The sequence below is a fragment of the Capsicum annuum genome, chromosome 11 (genome assembly GCF_002878395.1).
Source record: "Capsicum annuum cultivar UCD-10X-F1 chromosome 11, UCD10Xv1.1, whole genome shotgun sequence".
Lineage (NCBI taxonomy): Eukaryota > Viridiplantae > Streptophyta > Magnoliopsida > Solanales > Solanaceae > Capsicum > Capsicum annuum.
The window spans coordinates 95,913,291-95,930,540 of NC_061121.1; positions in this window are offsets into that span (position 1 = coordinate 95,913,291).

The window sequence follows — 17,250 nt, forward strand, 5'->3', positions numbered from 1 at the left end:
TCGAATTTTAATTCTAACATGTATATTCTAACTAACTCTAGTATATATCTCTTCCGTACTGTTTAAATTGCTGAGCTCTGATACCATTTGGAGGGGGGTGCGCGGATTTAATAGGTATAATAGATTTAGTAGATGATAATAATACGTAGATGATAATAATATATATTGGTGAAATAATAAGTAAGTTGATAGAATCCATGTCTTGGTTTAGAGATTGATGATACACCTTTTATGAGTAACTTTTAAGTTTTCATGTTTAAACTTGATCGATGAATTTATGAATCTGACATATCAAATAAGTTAAGAATTTTTCTAAAGGAAATTAATCATTATATTAAATTAGTCTGTAATTTTTAATATCTATAATCTTAACATGGAAAACTACATTGGTATTTTAGTGAAAAATTTTGATATAAAAAATAAAGGAGTGCAATGACAAATTTTTAGTGGAATAATTTTTAATTTATTATGGTAAAAATAATTCAAATTAAAGTTTTGAATTATTTCCGTAAAAAGGAGACTCCGTAATTAATTTCATGTTCCCTACTGTGTTCATATTAAGCTAGAACTCAAAATCCTATTTCTAGGGGGCGAGGGAGGACAAACAATATTTTCTAGTCCAAGGAGAAAACTACGCATCTATTTTTCTTAGTTTCAAAATTGAAATTGAATTGGAAAAATATCTCTATAAATAGGAATTCCTCTAGCCTAGAAATTCAATTCAGTTTTCTATTCAGTACTTGTCAATCAGAGTATTCAGAGAGTTTACCTGTAAATATGGGATCACTATAGAAGCACGCAGAAATGAAGATGGACTTGCTTCAAGGTATCTGGTCAAGTTTCAAAAGGTGTATCTTGGTTAATTTTAAGCAAGCTTCGTGTGAACTATGTGTTTAAGTTTGTTGTTTATAATTTATATAACTAGTATGATTTTGGATTGCTTTCCTTGTGCATACTACTTTCTAACAATTGGCATCACGAACCTTACTTATATCTTTATATATAAATAGTTTATTTATCATGAGAAAAATCATAATATTATGAATATATTAACTATTGTAGGTTCCTTTTAACGAAACAATTCAAGAATTTCATAGAATTTATGATTTTTGATTGGTGTGACTATTGAAAAAAGAGAGAGAGGGGAGTATGCTAGTGTCGTCTACATGTAAATCAAAATAGTATCTTGTCAAATTGTTTGTTTTTTTAGAAACTTGCATATGGATGAAGATCTTTTGTTTCATGAGTATGTCGGCAATAGTCACAAAGATAAAGATAGCATAGAAAGTTAAATGTCAGGTTTTGTTTTTCTTATTCACTATGAAAATGATATGGGAATAAATTTAATGCCTTTTTTGTTTCATATGAAGCAAATAAGACAACATTGTCTTCCTGAGAGAAAAGGGTGAAAATATTAATGATTAAACTAGGCAATAATAGGAAGAAAAATCATTGTTGGGTGGACTTTATTTTATGGTAGCAATAAGCCTTTTCCATCTTTTATTTAATTTGATTTACTTCTATACAGTAATCTGTAATATCATATAGATTTAATTGATTATATATGTGTGAGATGATAATTAGAGCTCTTTAAAAATTTTTAATATAAAACAACTGAGACAAGGATTACCATAATTAAATAGTAATGGAGTTTTAAGTTTATGCGTTGGCTTCGACCTTCCTCTTTATCGAATAAATTTAATAGAAGACATTACATATTAAGTTGTTAGTTTGATAATCTTTATTAACTCTTTTAAACTGACTAAAGTATGAATGGATCAATGTAACTATAGTAAGATTTTCACTTAAATTAGTAGCATACTCTCCACTAGATTTAGGTTTGCAAAAGTGTATGGAGGAAATAATTGGTCATTATATATATGTATTGCATCAGTAGTTCTCAAATCTAATTAGTTTTCTATTTAAGATGCACGAATATATATATTTATATATATATGAGTTTGAACTTAATCATTTAATATTTATATGACTGTTTTTGTTGATCTATTGTAATATTTTGCAATCTCAGATTTAATATGTTATCCGTTTAACTCCCTTAGCACTATTTAAGGTCAAAAAAAACTTGAGGGTCATGTCTTTACTGACTGGAGGAGAAATCTTTACATTGTGATAACTGCTGAAGAGTATAAATTTATACTCTATGAAGAATGATCATTGAAACCAGATGACCATTCTAGTGATGATAATAAGTTAGCCTATTGAAATAGAAAAAAGTTGATGAGATGGCACGGTGTTGTATTATCACTTTATTGTCAAATGTGTTGCAACATCAACATCCAAACATGCATTCTAGTTTTGAGATTCTGTAGTCTCAAACAAATGTTTGGTAACTAGGGTCGTGTAGCTAACAAGACCATCATGAGAGCTCTTATAAACACTGAGATGGCTGATGGCACACCTGTTAGAGACAATGTCCTGAAGATGATGAGTCTTCTAATGAATTGAAGCTGTTGGGTGCTGAAATTGATAATGACTCATAGGTTGAGATGATATTGCAATCTTTGCCAAATAGTTTTAAAGAGGTTTACCTAAATTATAATATGAGTAAGATGAGTCTGTATTTGGTGTTATTGTTGAATAAGATATTGATGGCAAAGACTATCATAAAACAACAAGCACTAGTTGTGACACTCAATGTTGATAAAGGTTCTACTTCTAAATAGAAAGGTAAAAAAAGAAGAAAAAAGACTCACAATGCTAAAACAATTGTAGCTCTGATTGGAGGCATGAAGAAACCCAAAGAAAAGTGTTTTCATTGTAAGATGGTAGGTCATTGGAAGGAAAACTATCCAATTTTCTTAGCTAAGAAGAAAAAACAGATAGGTAACTCACTTTTTCTTATTTTTGAAACATTTTAATGGTTGTTTCTACTACTTTATGGTGTTTATATTTGTGAGCCACTGATCATATCTGCACTAGTTTGCACGGGTCTCAAAAAATAGGCAAGCTAATTAGAGGTGAAGTTAGCATTTTTCAAGTAGATGGTTTAGCAACTCCAGCTTTAGCATTAGGAAATATTAGTATTTCTTTTGGTAGTGATAGAGTTAATATTTTAAAAGAGACATTATATGCTCCTACTATTAAAGAGAAAATTTAATTTCAATTTCATAAGTTTTGGGAGACTATTATGATGATAATGGTTGTGGTATTAGCTATAGTAAATATTAGCTCTACTGGTACAGTGATTAATGATCTTTTCATTACTAATATCTCTCCTGAACTACTACAAATTATTGAACCAAATAATGTTAACCTTTCAAGTAAAATAAAATATTCTTCTTAATTTAATGTGACTTATTTATGGCATTTGCATTTATGTCACATAAATATTGATAGAATTTTGAGGTTGGTTCGGGATGGACCTTTAGGTTCATAAAAAGTGGAGGCACTGCGAATATGTGAATTTTTTTTTAAAAATGACTAATAGAACTTTTCCCTCAAAAAATAGAGCAATAATATATATTAGAGTTAATTCATTTTTATTTGTGTTGTTCAATGAACATTCAAGGGAGATGTGGTTATGAGTATTTTGTGACTTTCATTGATGACATATTTATTTGTTGCACTGTATGTCTAAGTGCTTTCAAAAATTCAAAGAATTTAAGACAAAAATAGAGAAACAACCTTTGAAATATAACAAGTCACTGCGGTAGTGAATACCTCTCCAAAGAGTTCATTAGTTACTTATCGAAACAAGGAATTACATCTCAAACGTCTACATCAAGAACTCTACAGCAGAGCAAAAAGAAGAAATAGGACTCTTTTAGAAATAATTAGATCTTTTATGAGTTAATCTTATTTTTCTTAATTGTTTTAAGGTATACGCTAGAGATTGAAATTATATTATGAATTTAGTTCCTTTCATGTCAGTACCTGTGACACCCATAAAACTGTGGCCTGAGCATAAACCTAATCTGAAACATGCATGTATTTGGGGATATCCAACACATGTGCTAAAAGAAAAGGCAAAAAAATGAAACTAAGATTAGAAATGTGTTTTTATTGGGTACCCTAAAGAAATGAAAGGTGGTTTATTTTACAATCCAATAAAAAAAAGGTCGTTGTAAGTACCACTACCAAGTTTCTAGAAAAGATTTTTTAACAAATCATATTTTCAGAAGTAAACTAATTTTACAAGAATTATGCAAAGAGGTAATGCATCAACCTGGTGACGATAATGAAAATCGAAATCCAAACTTCAAATGTCAGAGTTACCATACCATTGTATTTCAATAGTGGGAGAGATATTAATAACTTACAGTTTCACAAGTACAAGTTTGTAAAAATTCATTGCATCAAAGTTGTGAGGGTGCAATAGGGAAGAAGTCATTGATATCCCAACACCGTAAGGTGATGAGGATAGCATAGAGAGTCAAAATCTAGAAATTAATGTGGTTCAACAACATTTATCATAATAGTGCAATTTTCTCTATAGTAACCCATATAACTAAAATGCAGACAAATATACTTTTGCTATAAAACTAGAAATGGAGTCCATATACTTATTTTTTCGGGTACACAATCTATATTATGTCAAAAAAACTTCAAAAAAAGTTCAAGACTAAATCAATAAAACTTATGAAGTTTTTCAACAACTTCAACACAAGTTCAATATGAACTATCAAAGAAGTATGTTATTTTATTTTAAAGAAAAAAAGATAAAGCAAAATAAGCCAAGTCCTCTGAATTAACGGAGTGTCCTAATGTAAATAATTCCCCTCAAGTACCCGAGGTTGTAAAATTTTGCTCCTGAGATAAAATGGCTTCATAACCATAATATAGTGGTTCCTCAAAATTTCTAGTTTTCTTTGAAGTCACTCAATTGGAGATGATTAGACGGAGTTTTTAGAAGTAAGAGAAATGTTTTTTCTATTCAGGAATTTTCTTACTGAGTCTATGGAAAAAATGCAGGTTATATAACCATGAAGTGCCTCTTCGTAAAGGAGGCAATGGTTTATCGAAAAGGTGTATCATTTTAAAATAGTCATGTATTACCATTCTGAAACAACATGTCTTTTCTGAAAAGTCACAACTGACCAAACAATCACCCCTTTTTCGAAATAGTGTATCATTTCCTCGAAGGGTTATTTCACTCTATTTTTGATTCACACAAACTGAACCCAAAAATCCCCCACATGAATAGGGAATGGCTATTCTTTGTAAAACTTTACGGACAAGTATGTGATCATCAAGCAAAGACTAATTGCATCTGGATAAGTAGGTTTCCCTTTGATCTTTTTGTAGTGAATATGCATCGAATGCACTCGGTCAATTGGTAGATTTGATATCTTTAAATTGTCGAGATTTAATATACACCTAGACAATACATGACACACAACCAACCTTTTACCATTTATGTTTCTCACGGTTTTGTTCGTTTTATCCATGAACATATCCTAGTTTTATGAGAGCTTTGAGTATAGGCCTTTATTAATATTTTCCTTTAAGTGTCTTTCACTTCTCCCTCACATAGGTGATTTCTAAACTTTTAATCCTATAGATTAAACTATTTGGTCAAATCTGTCAAATTTAGATAATCATTAAAAGACTTCACACCATAAGTATTATCCTTATTTACTAAACATTGTATACTTTATAAGAATGGGTTGGGTATATTGACAATGTTGAACCTGTCAAACACAACTTTGTTTGATCTCTTTAAACCTAGCTCTTTGGATCTCCAGTCTTCTAGGTAGAGTTATTGCCATACTTACTTATCCTAGGCCATAAATCCATTCCCTTGGATGTTCTCTTAACTCTCTCTCTAGATAGGCCTTTTATAAGTGGATCTGATACATTATCCATTGACTTTATATATTAAACAATAATAATTTCACTAGATAGAAGTTCTCTAAAGGTATTATGTCTTCATCTTATGTGATGAGATTTCTCGTTGTACATCATGCGTTCTTCCCTACCTATTTTCGCGTGACTATCACAATGTATACATACTGGTGCCAATGGTTTGGGACAATAACAAATATCTTCCAAGAAGTTCCGAAACTATTCTTCTTCTTCACCAGTTTTATCTAATGTGATAAATTTTAATTTTTTTATAGAGCGAGCAATACATGTCTATTTGGATGATTTTTAGGATACTGCTCCTCTACCTATAGTAAATACATATCCACTCATGAATTTTACTTTATTTGATCTGGTGATCCAATTTACATCACTATATCCTGCAAGTTCCGCTGGATATTTACTATAACACAAAGCATAGTCTTGAGTGTATTTAAGATACCCTAAAACTCTTTTTATTGCAATCCAATGAGTTTTATTGGAATTACTCATGTACCGACTCAACTTAATGATAACACATACTATGTCTTGTCATGCACAATTCATGATATACATTAAACATCCCAACACTCTTGCATATTCCAACTGTGAGACACTTTCACCTTCATTCTTTTGAAGTGTGAAGCTCACATCCAATGGAGTCTTGGCAATACGAAATTCCAAATACTTAAATTTGTCAATTACCTTTTTGATGTAATGAGTCTTTGACAATGCCAATCCTTGTTGAGTTCTATGGATTCTTATTCCTAAGATCACATCCGCAACTCCAAGGTCTTCTATATCAAACTTGCTCTCAAGCATTCGTTTTGTAGCATTTATGTTAGAAATGTTTCTACTGATGATTAACATATCATGAACATACAAATAAACAATGACCTTTTGATTTTAAGTCTCTTCAATGTAAACAAATTTATCACATTTAGTTATCTTGAACCCATTTACCAACATAGTTTAGTCAAACTTCGCATACCACTATTTAGGTACTTGTTTTAGTCCATAGAGTGACTTAACTTGTTTGCACACCTTCTTTTCTTTACCAAGAACCACAAAACCCTTGGGTTCTATGTAAATTTCTTCCTCTAATTCTCCAATTAGGAATGTTGTTTTCACATCCATTTGATGGATTTCAAGATCATATACCGCCACTAATGCAATTAACATCCAAATTAAAGTTATGCTTGTTATAGGAAAGTATGTATCAAAGTAATCAAGGACTTCTTTCTATTTGAATCCTTTAATAAATGTCTTTCCTTGTATTTGTCAATAGTACCATCTGCTTTCATTTTCCTTTTAAAGATCCTTTTTGAACCTAAAGGTTTATTTCCAAGAGGAAGATCAACCAACTCCCACGTATGGTTACTTAAGATTGAATCAATCTCACTATTGACTACCTCTTTCCAAAAGTATGACTATGAAGACGACATCACTTCTTTAAATATTTGAGGCTCATTTTCTAAGAGAAATGTTACAAAATCCGATCCAAATGAATTTGATGTTCTTTGGCGTGTACTACATCTTCGATTCTCATTATTATGTACATCCTCACTTGGTTCATATTAAGGTACTTTAGACCCCCCTACTAGATTGTTCATGTCTAGTTTTATATAGATAAATATGTTCAAAGAATTCAACATTATCTAACTCAATTACAGTATTTTCATTTATATATCCGGATGTTTGAATTTATTAACCAAAAACCAACATGTTTTACTAATTTTAGCATATCCTATGAACACGCAGCCCACTATCTTAGTGTTATTTTCACCCTTTTAGATATAGGAACTTAGACTTTTGCTAGACACCCCCAGACTTTGAAATATTTCACGTTGGGTTTCCTTCCTTTCTATTTTTCATATGGAATTGATAATGTCTTACTGTTGGAAACTCTATTAAGTATTCGGCTAGCTGTAAGGAAAGCTTCCACTCATAAGTTTTTGGTAAACCTAAATTTATTATTAAGGCATTCATAATTTCCTTTAAGGTTTGGTTTTTCCTTTCCGCAATTTTATTAGAATAAGGTGAATATGGGGCTGTAGTTTGATGGACAATTCCATTCTCTACACATATTTTTCCAAAGGGGGATTCATGTTCTCCACCCCTTTCAATTCTTATCGTCTTGATCTTTTTCTCTAACTAATTTCAAATTTCTATTTTATATTGCCTAAATGCATCGATTGCTTCATCCTTAGTATTTAGAAAATAGACATAACAGTACCTACTGTAATCAACAATAAAAGTTATAGAATACTTTTTCCCACCACGAGATGTTGTTAAATTCATATCACAAATGTTGGTGTGGATTAAGTCTAAGGGATTAGAAATCCTTTCAACGGACTTATTTAGATGCTTAGCATACTTTGATTCCACATATGTTTGACATTTTAATTTATTAAACTCAATACTTGGCAAAGCGTCTATGTTAATCAACCTTTGCAAAGTTTTATAATTGACATGTCCTAATTGTTCATGCCATAAATCATTAGACTTAATCAAGTAAGAAGAAATAGAAATTTTATTGATTCCAACATTCATTACATTTATCTTAAATAGGCCCTCAATGAGATAGCCTTTTCCTACGTACACTTCTCCTTTACTAAGTACAATATTTTCAAAAAAAAAATACGCATTTGACTCCATTTTTATCAAGAAGTAATATAGAAATCAAGTTTTTCCTTAACTCCGATACATACAGGACATTGTTAAGAGTCAATACTTTGCTTGATATCATTTTTAGGCAGACTTTTCCTGTTTCTTCAACTTTTGTAGTTGCGGAGTTTACCACATAAATCTTCTCTTTGCCTTGAGCTGGAGCAAACACATCAAACAACTCTTTATTTTCATAAATGTGGCGGGCAGCAGTAGAATCCATCCACCATTCTCAAGGACTTTCCACCAAGTTACATTCTGAAAGCATGACACATAGATCATCCATTTCATTCTTGGATTTAGTCATATTTTCTTAATCCTTCTTTTTTCCTTTCTTTGGGGCACGATAATCTTTATACTTATGGCCAATCTTTCCACAATTAAAGCATTTCTCTTTCAATTTCTTCTTAGGTTAATTTTTTGTTCTCAAACTTTCTTCCACTTCTTTGAGTTATTGGGGTCGTCTTCTACAATATTAGTTGCATTCCTTGCAGAATTTCCTTTAGACCTCATCTCTGTAGCTTTATTTTCTTCTTCAATGCACATCCTCACAATGAGGTCTTCGATTGTCATCTCCTTTTGTTTGTGTTTCAAGTAATTCTTTAAGTCCTTCCACAAAGGTGACAACTTCTCAATTATCACAGCTACTTGAAATGCTTCATTCACAACGAAACCTACATCAAATTTTATGTGAACATTAAGAACATTTTAAACATGTTCAAATAAGGTATTCATTAAATTTATACCTTCTATAAGGAGATTATGGATGATGACTTGCAACTCCTGTACTTGAGAAATCGTGCAACATACAACTTCTCGGTTCCCACATCCTCAGTCTTATATTTCTTTTCCAACGCATTCCATAATTTTTTAGATGTCGTTATTATGCTATAGACGTTATATAATTCATCATAGAGACCGCTTAGGATGTAATTCCAACATAGGAAATCAGAATGTTTCCATGCTAGTATTATAATGAATCTCTCCTGGTCTGAAGTTTCTTCAGACACTTCTGAAGCATCTTCTGAAATAAACCTTTGAAGACATAAGGTTTTTAAATAGAAGAACATCTTTTATTGCCACCTCTTGAAATTAATTACAGAAATTTTTTCAAGTTTTTCTGCTAGTGCCATAGCGGGTGGCACATTTGTTTGACTGGTTGTGGCAACACTTGTTGCTGCCACACTTGTCACACCTTCAACATGACCGTCTGTAGTCATTTTTCCCTGTCATAAAAAGACAGTCAACTTTAATATAAAATTATACTTATTACAAGTTCGTAGCAACTTATAAACACTACTTATTTTTAGTCTAATGATGAAGTTTTTATGTCTTTCAATCGTTAACCGAATGACTATTAAATTGTGATGAAGATTTTATTTTTTCAAATCACTTGTTAAATTCAAACGGAGTAGAAACCTTTAATCTCCAGAAACTAAAAAAATATAGATTATGCAAAAAACTTTAGTGAAAATAAAATTTCATCAAACAAGCAAAACAAAAACTTTTATTCTCCAATTATTTCCCTAAGATTGTTGTTTCGGGTACACAATCTGTATTATGTCCAAACAACATCAACACAATCTCAAGATTAAGTCAAGAACACTTATGAAGTCAACACAAATTCAATATGAACTATCAAAGAATTGTGTTATTTTATTTTAAAGAAAAAAAGATGAAGCGGGATAAGCCAAGTTCTCTGAATTCATGGAGTGTCCTTAAGGAAATAATTCTCCTTAAGTACCTGAGGTTGCGGAATTTTCCTCTTAGGATAAAATGAATTCACAACCAGAATGTAGTGGTACCTCAATCTTTCTGGTTTTCTTCGAACTCTCTCAACGGGTGATGATCACATGGAGTTTTTAGAAGCAAGAGAAATGTTTTATCTATGCAGAAATTTTCATACTGAACATGTAGAAAAAATGTTGGTTCTATAGCCATGAAGTGCTTCTTTAGAAAGGAGGCATGATTCATCAGAAAGGTGTATCATTTTAGAATAGTCATGTCTGTCCATTCTGAAACAACATATCGTTTATGAACAGTCACAATTGACCGAATGTTCAACCCTTTTTCGAAATAGTGTATATTTTTCTTGAAGGGTTGTGTCCCTTCATTTTCCATTCATACCAACTGAACCCAATAGTAATCAAATAAAGTATTGGATCTTGTATAACCGCCTATTGATGGATTCAAATCCATTAGATATAAATGGATCTATAAGAAAAAGAGAAGAGTAGATGGAAGAGTGTAAACTTTCAAATCCAGGCTTATCACAAAAAAAGTTTACTCAAAAAGAAGTGTCCGATTATGAGGAAACCTTTTCTCCAATAGCCATGCGTAAGTCAATTTGAATTCTCTTATCCATTACTGCTCATTATGATTATGAGATTTAATAAATGGATCTCAAGAAAATTTTCCTTAATGGAAATCTTGATGAGAGCATTTTATGCGGCAGCCAGACGGTTTCATTGAAACAGGAAAAGAATACATTTTGTGTAAGCTTATATATATATATATATATATTGTTTAATGAAAAATTTTGATAAAAATAGAGGAGTCCAATTATGAATTTTTAGGAGAATGATATTCAAGTAGTTATGGTTAGAATAATTTACATCAAAGTTTTGAATAATTTTCATAATAGGGAGCCTCAATAATTAATTTTGTAGTACCTACATTTTTCATATTATACTAGAACTCAAAATCCTATTTTTAAAGGGAGAGGAGGAACACATAATGTTTTCTATTCAAGGAAAAAACCATGCGCCTATTTTTCTTAGTTCCAAAATTGGAATTGGATTGGGCAAGCATCTCTAAAAGTAGAGATTCCACTGGCCTAACAATTCAATTTAGTTTTTTATTCATTACTAGACAACCCAAGTATTGAGAGAGTTCAACTATGATATTGGAATTACTGTAGAAGACCGCAGAATCAAAAATAAACTTTCTTTAAGATATCTTCCCACATTTCAAGAGGTCTTTCTTGGTTAATTTTAAGCACACATCGTGTGAACTATATGTTTAAATTTATTATCTATAATTCATGTAAGAAGTATGATTTGATATGCTTCCTCTATGTATACTATTTTCCTAACGCTATTTGCATCCTTATAATATTTTAGAGTCTCTCTCTATATATTTAAAATGATTAATATGGTCGGAAAAAAAAAAAAGAATATAAGAAACAAACTTCCAATAATATGACATATCAAGAGACTTAAAGCAATAGTCTTTGTAAATATTTACATACTACCACACTATCTTATTAGAAATTGTAGAAATCCACCAAATTATATGATCAATCACTACACCAAGAAAGAAATTCATTGTCAACTTCAAATGTAGCCATGTCTTCTTCTTTGAGATTTACCCAGGATTCTATACCGTTACCTGATTTTATTTCTAGAAAACCAATTACATTTTTTAGGACAAGATTAGCTGATCCTACCCATATAGGTTTTCCCCAACCAAAATCAGCTTTGTATAGAGGCAACCTACACAAACTAGTGAAGTTGAACAAGACTAGCTCACCTTTTCTCTTCTCATTTACTTTCTCCTTGAGAGAACTCAAATGTTTTTGATTATTCTTCTAAAGATTTGAAACAAATTCACTATTTATGTTCTTTATACGTTCTCTCACTTTTTTTCACTAGCTCAAAATCTTGTTCCTCATTAGTACTATTATTACCTATAGTTGGTACTGTAACAACTACGTGCATTATATTCCTAAATAGAGATTCAGGCAATAGAGGATTACTTCTGGTGTGTAAGTTCACTGTAAGGACAATGCCATACATTTTGGTTTCATCCCTTTTAGCATGAATATTTTCCATCAAATGGGTCCACAAGAAAGCTAATAAAACTCCAATACTCGAGAGACGTATCATACTTTCACTAGCCTTTTCAGTATACTTATCTCTAAGTGTTGATATTTTAGAGGCAGAGATTACAAACCTTTTAGTCACAATGTTGTCTTTTTCAATGGTAATGCTTGATTTCAAATTTGATGTATATTTTGGTAGAAATTGTATGAGAGAATCAAATATTAGACAAGGAACATCAATATCTCCTCTTGCAATAGCTCCCCAGCTATTGATAAACATGGAATTTAACAATCTATCCGCTATCTTATGAGAAATGTCTATACCAATAGATATTCCTCCACACTAAAAAAAGTTTGCTTGGACTAGTAAGCAAAAATCTTTAACATCATGGCTATACCAATAGCTATTCATTTTATTTCATATTACTTTTTTTTATTAGTTTTCTTGGCTCTTTTTAGTTCAAATTGGAAGGGAAAGTTTAGACTTGGGCATTCTTCCGCTGCTACCCTGTCGGGCTCTTTCATAGTGCCCTTGTCTTTCCCAATAAAATGGTATCATAGTATTGGTTGTTAATGATTGTTTATTTGAATGATGGAGAAAAATATGAGAAAGATAGTGTGTTTGAATGGTGGTAACTATCATACTTGGAAAGGGAAGATGAAAGATCTTTTATTTGTCAAGAAAATACATCTACCTATGTTTGCGTCTACTAAAGCTTAATCCATGACAAATAAGGATTGCGAATTTGAGCAATTATAGGTTTGTGGTTATATCAGACAATGGGTTGAATATAATGTTAGAAATCATATTATGAATGAGACACATGCCAGAAGTTTGTGGGATAAGCTCAAGACATTTTATTCTTCGAAGACTAGAAATAACAAGTTGTTCCAGTTTAAGCAATTGATGAATATCAGGTATAAAGAGGGCAGTCCTATTTCTGATTATATAAATAATTTTTAAGGTGTCCTTGACCTGCTGTCCGAAATGGGTGTAAAGTTTGATAAATAAATTCAGGGACTTTGACTTCTTAATACTCTGCCAGACTCTTGGGAGACTCTTCAAGGTTCTTTGACTAATTCTGCTCACAGTGGTGTTTTAACTATGAAATATGGTAAGAGTGGTGTCTTGAATAAGGAGATGAGAAGAAGATCTCAGGCCTCATCTTATTCATCTTCACACTCTGATATTTTGGTTACTAAAGAGAGGGGGAGAAACAAGTCCAGAGGTTTGAATGATAGAGATAAAACTAAAAGCAAGTCGAGGTCCAAATTAAAGAATGTTACATGTGACTATTGCAACAAAAAAGGGCATATCATAAATATTATTACATGCATAAGAGAGATATGAGATGGCAAAATAACAAAGGCAATAATGAAAATCATGTTGTAGTTGTTGCTAATGATGATCTTATTATTGTTTATGGTGAGAATGCCATCAATCTTATTCGTGATGAGTCTAGATGATTTGTGGATTCTGGTGCTACTTCTCATGTTACGCCAAAGAAGGAATTATTTTTTTCTTATACTCCAGGTAATTTTAGAATGTTGAAAATGGGCAATAATGATGAAGTTAAAGTATGTGGCATTGTCACTATTTGTTTGGAAAGTAACAATGATTCCAAACTAGTTCTCAATAATGTCAAGCATGCTCCAAATGTTCGCTTGAATTTGATTTCTATAGGGAACCTTGATAATGAGGGTTATGTTAACACCCTTGGTGCTGGCGAATGGTGGCTCAAGGTGACAAGTTGTCTAACTTGTACATATTTTAGGGCTCTACTTCTAGAGGCTTGATAAACATAGTGGAGAATGATTCTTCATCAGAGTTGTGGTATAGAATGTTAAGCCATATGAGTGAGAAGGGAATTGATAGTTTGGATAAGAAAAATTTGCTTTTTGTAGTGAATCAAGCAAAGTTGAAGAAGTGTGTTCATTGCTTAGCCGGTAAACAAAAAAGAGTTTCTTTTCAGAGTCATCCACCTTCAAGAAAGCTTGATTTGCTGTAGTTGGTGCATTCAGATTTGTGTGGTCCTTTAAAAGTAAGGTCTCGTGATGGCTCACTTTACTTTGTGACTTTTATTGATGACCATTTTCGCAAACTCTGGTTATTTCCTTTAAAGTTCGAGGATCAAGTACTAGAAATGTTTAAAGATTTTCAGGCCTTGGTTGAGAGATAGACAAGGAAGAAATTGAAGTGCATTCATTCAGATAATAGTGGTGAGTATATTGGTCCTTTTGATAGATATTCTAGAGAGCAGGGTATTCGGCATCAGAAAACTTCTCCAAAAACTCCTCAGTTGAATTAATTAGAAGAGAGGATGAATAGAACTCTAGTTCAGAGGGTTAGATGTATGCTTTTAGATGATAAGCTGTTAGATTTTTTTTTGGCAGAAGCACTTAATACTGTTTCTTATGTAATCAATTTATCTCCTATGGTTTCTTTGGATGGTGATGTCCCTGACAGATTTTGGTCTGATAATAATGTTTCTTATGATCATCTTAGAGTCTTTGGGTGTAAAGCTTTTGTGCATGTTCCTAAGGATGTAAGGTCAAAGTTGGATGTTAAAACTAGGCAGTGTATCTTTATTGGTTATGGTCAAGATGAATTTGGATATCGTTTCTATGATCCAGTTGAGAAGAAACTTATTAGAAGTCGTGATGTTGTGTTCTTTAAAGACCAAACAATTGAAGATTTTAACAAAGATGAGAAGGTTGATTCTTAGAGTAGTGAGAGTCTAGTTGATGTTGATCCAGTTCCTTTAACTACTACTCCTGAAAAAAATCTTCATGATGATGAAAATCAAGTTGATAATGAAGATGCTAATCATGTTTAGAATAACCAGCATAATGTTATTGATGCTCTAGTGTAAGTTGATATGGTTGATCAGCAACCAATTGTTGATGTTCCAGAGAATTCTCTTAGATGATCTACTATAGAGAGAATACCTTTATCGCATTATTCTGCCAATGAGTATGTACTCTTAACAAATGAGGGAGAACCTGAGAGTATTGATGAGGCCATGGAAAGTGAAGAAAAAGAAAAGTGGTTAAATTCTACGGTAGATGAAATTAAATCTTTGCATGATAATCATACCTTTGATTTTGTTAAGCTGCCTAAAGACAAAAAAGCTTTGAAAAATAGGTGGGATTTTTAGGTGAAGCATGAAGATGGTAACCCAGTTCCACGTCACAAGGCTAGATTAGTTGTGAGGGGATTTAACCAGAAAAAAGAGTTGATTTTGATGAGATATTCTCTCCAATTGTGAAGATGTCATCCATTCGTGTGGTCTAGGATTAGCTGTAAGTCTAGATTTAGAAATTGAGCAAATGGATATTAAAACTTCTTTTCTCCATGGTGACTTAGCTGAAGAAATTTATATGGAGCAACCTGAAGGTTTTGAAGTCAAGGGAAAAGAGAATTTTGTTTGCAAATTGAAGAAGAGCTTGTAAGGTTTGAAACACGCTTCGAGGTAGTGGTACAGGAAGTTTGGCTCCTTTATGAGTTAGTAGGGCTTCAAGAAGACTACGTCAGACCATTGTGTTTTTGTGTGAAAATTCTCTAATGGTGAATTTATTATTGTGTTGCTTTATGTTGATGATATGCTTGTTGTTGGCAATAATGCTTGTAGGATTCAAAAGTTGAAGAAAAAGTTGAGTAAGTCTTTTTCTATGAAAGACTTAGGACCAACAAAGCAGATTCTTGGCATATAGATTATCCGTGATAGAAAGTCCAAGAAGTTGTGGTTATCACAAGAGAAGTACATTTATAAAGTACTTCAAATGTTTAACATGGACAAGGCTAAGGTTATCAGTACACCTTTAGCGATGCACTTCAATTTGAGCATGAAGAAGTGTCCTTCCAATGATGATGAGAAGGAAGATATGAAAAAAATTACTTATGCTTCAGTTGTTGGTAGTTTGATGTATGCAATGATTTGTATAAGACTAGATATTGCTCATGCTGTTGGTGTTGGTAGTCGTTTTCTTTCTAATCCGAGAAGAGAACATTGGAATGCTGTGAAGTGGATTATGAGATATCTTTGTGGCACTTATATTCTAAGTTTATGTTTTGGTACAGGGAAGCCTATTATTTGTTGTTATACTGAGTCAGATATGGCTGGTGATGTTGATACTTGCAAGTCTACTTCAGGGTATTTGGTTACTTTTGCAGGGGGCTGTGTCTTGGCAATCTAGGTTGTAAAAATGTATTTCTCTATCTACTACATAAGCTGAGATTATTGATGTCGTTGAATATTTTAAAGAGTTTCTTTGGATGAAAATATTCTTGGGGGAACTTGGATGTGCTCAAGAGAGGTATGTGCTTCATTGCGACAGTCAAAGTGCCATACAGCTTGGCAAGAATTCTATATTTCATGGTCGGTCTAAACACATTGATGTGAGATACCATTGGATTCAGGATGTGTTAGATTCTAAGTTGCTTAAACTTGAGAATATTCATACGGATGATAATGGTTCCGACATGATGAATAAAGCTTTTCCAATAGGGAAGTTTAAATATTGTTGCATGATCGCCGGGATGGCAGTCTCCTCCACATAGTTGGGAGGAGGAGAATTGTTGGGTTATTGGGTCTTTTTCCCTTCCTATGTGGATTAATGAAGCCCAATTTGGACCAACCCACTTTTTCCCATTGGCCCATTACTATTGGGCATATATATTGATCTTTTTAGGTCTTATTAACTATAAAAAAAGAGAGTTTTCAGCAGCCAAGATAGAAAAACAAAGCTGATTTTCGCACCTAAATTCCACCACAACTGTCAACTTCAAATTACGATTCCCACTTCATTTCTTATCTGATTGAGCTGATTTTTATACTTCTTGTTCCTTTCATCTCAATCTTTGATTAGAAACTAATATAGCTTGATTTGGTGGTCTGTAGCTCCTACTCTTCATTCCCAAAAAATAGCTGCATTTTTTGTGCTCTCACTCCTTTATT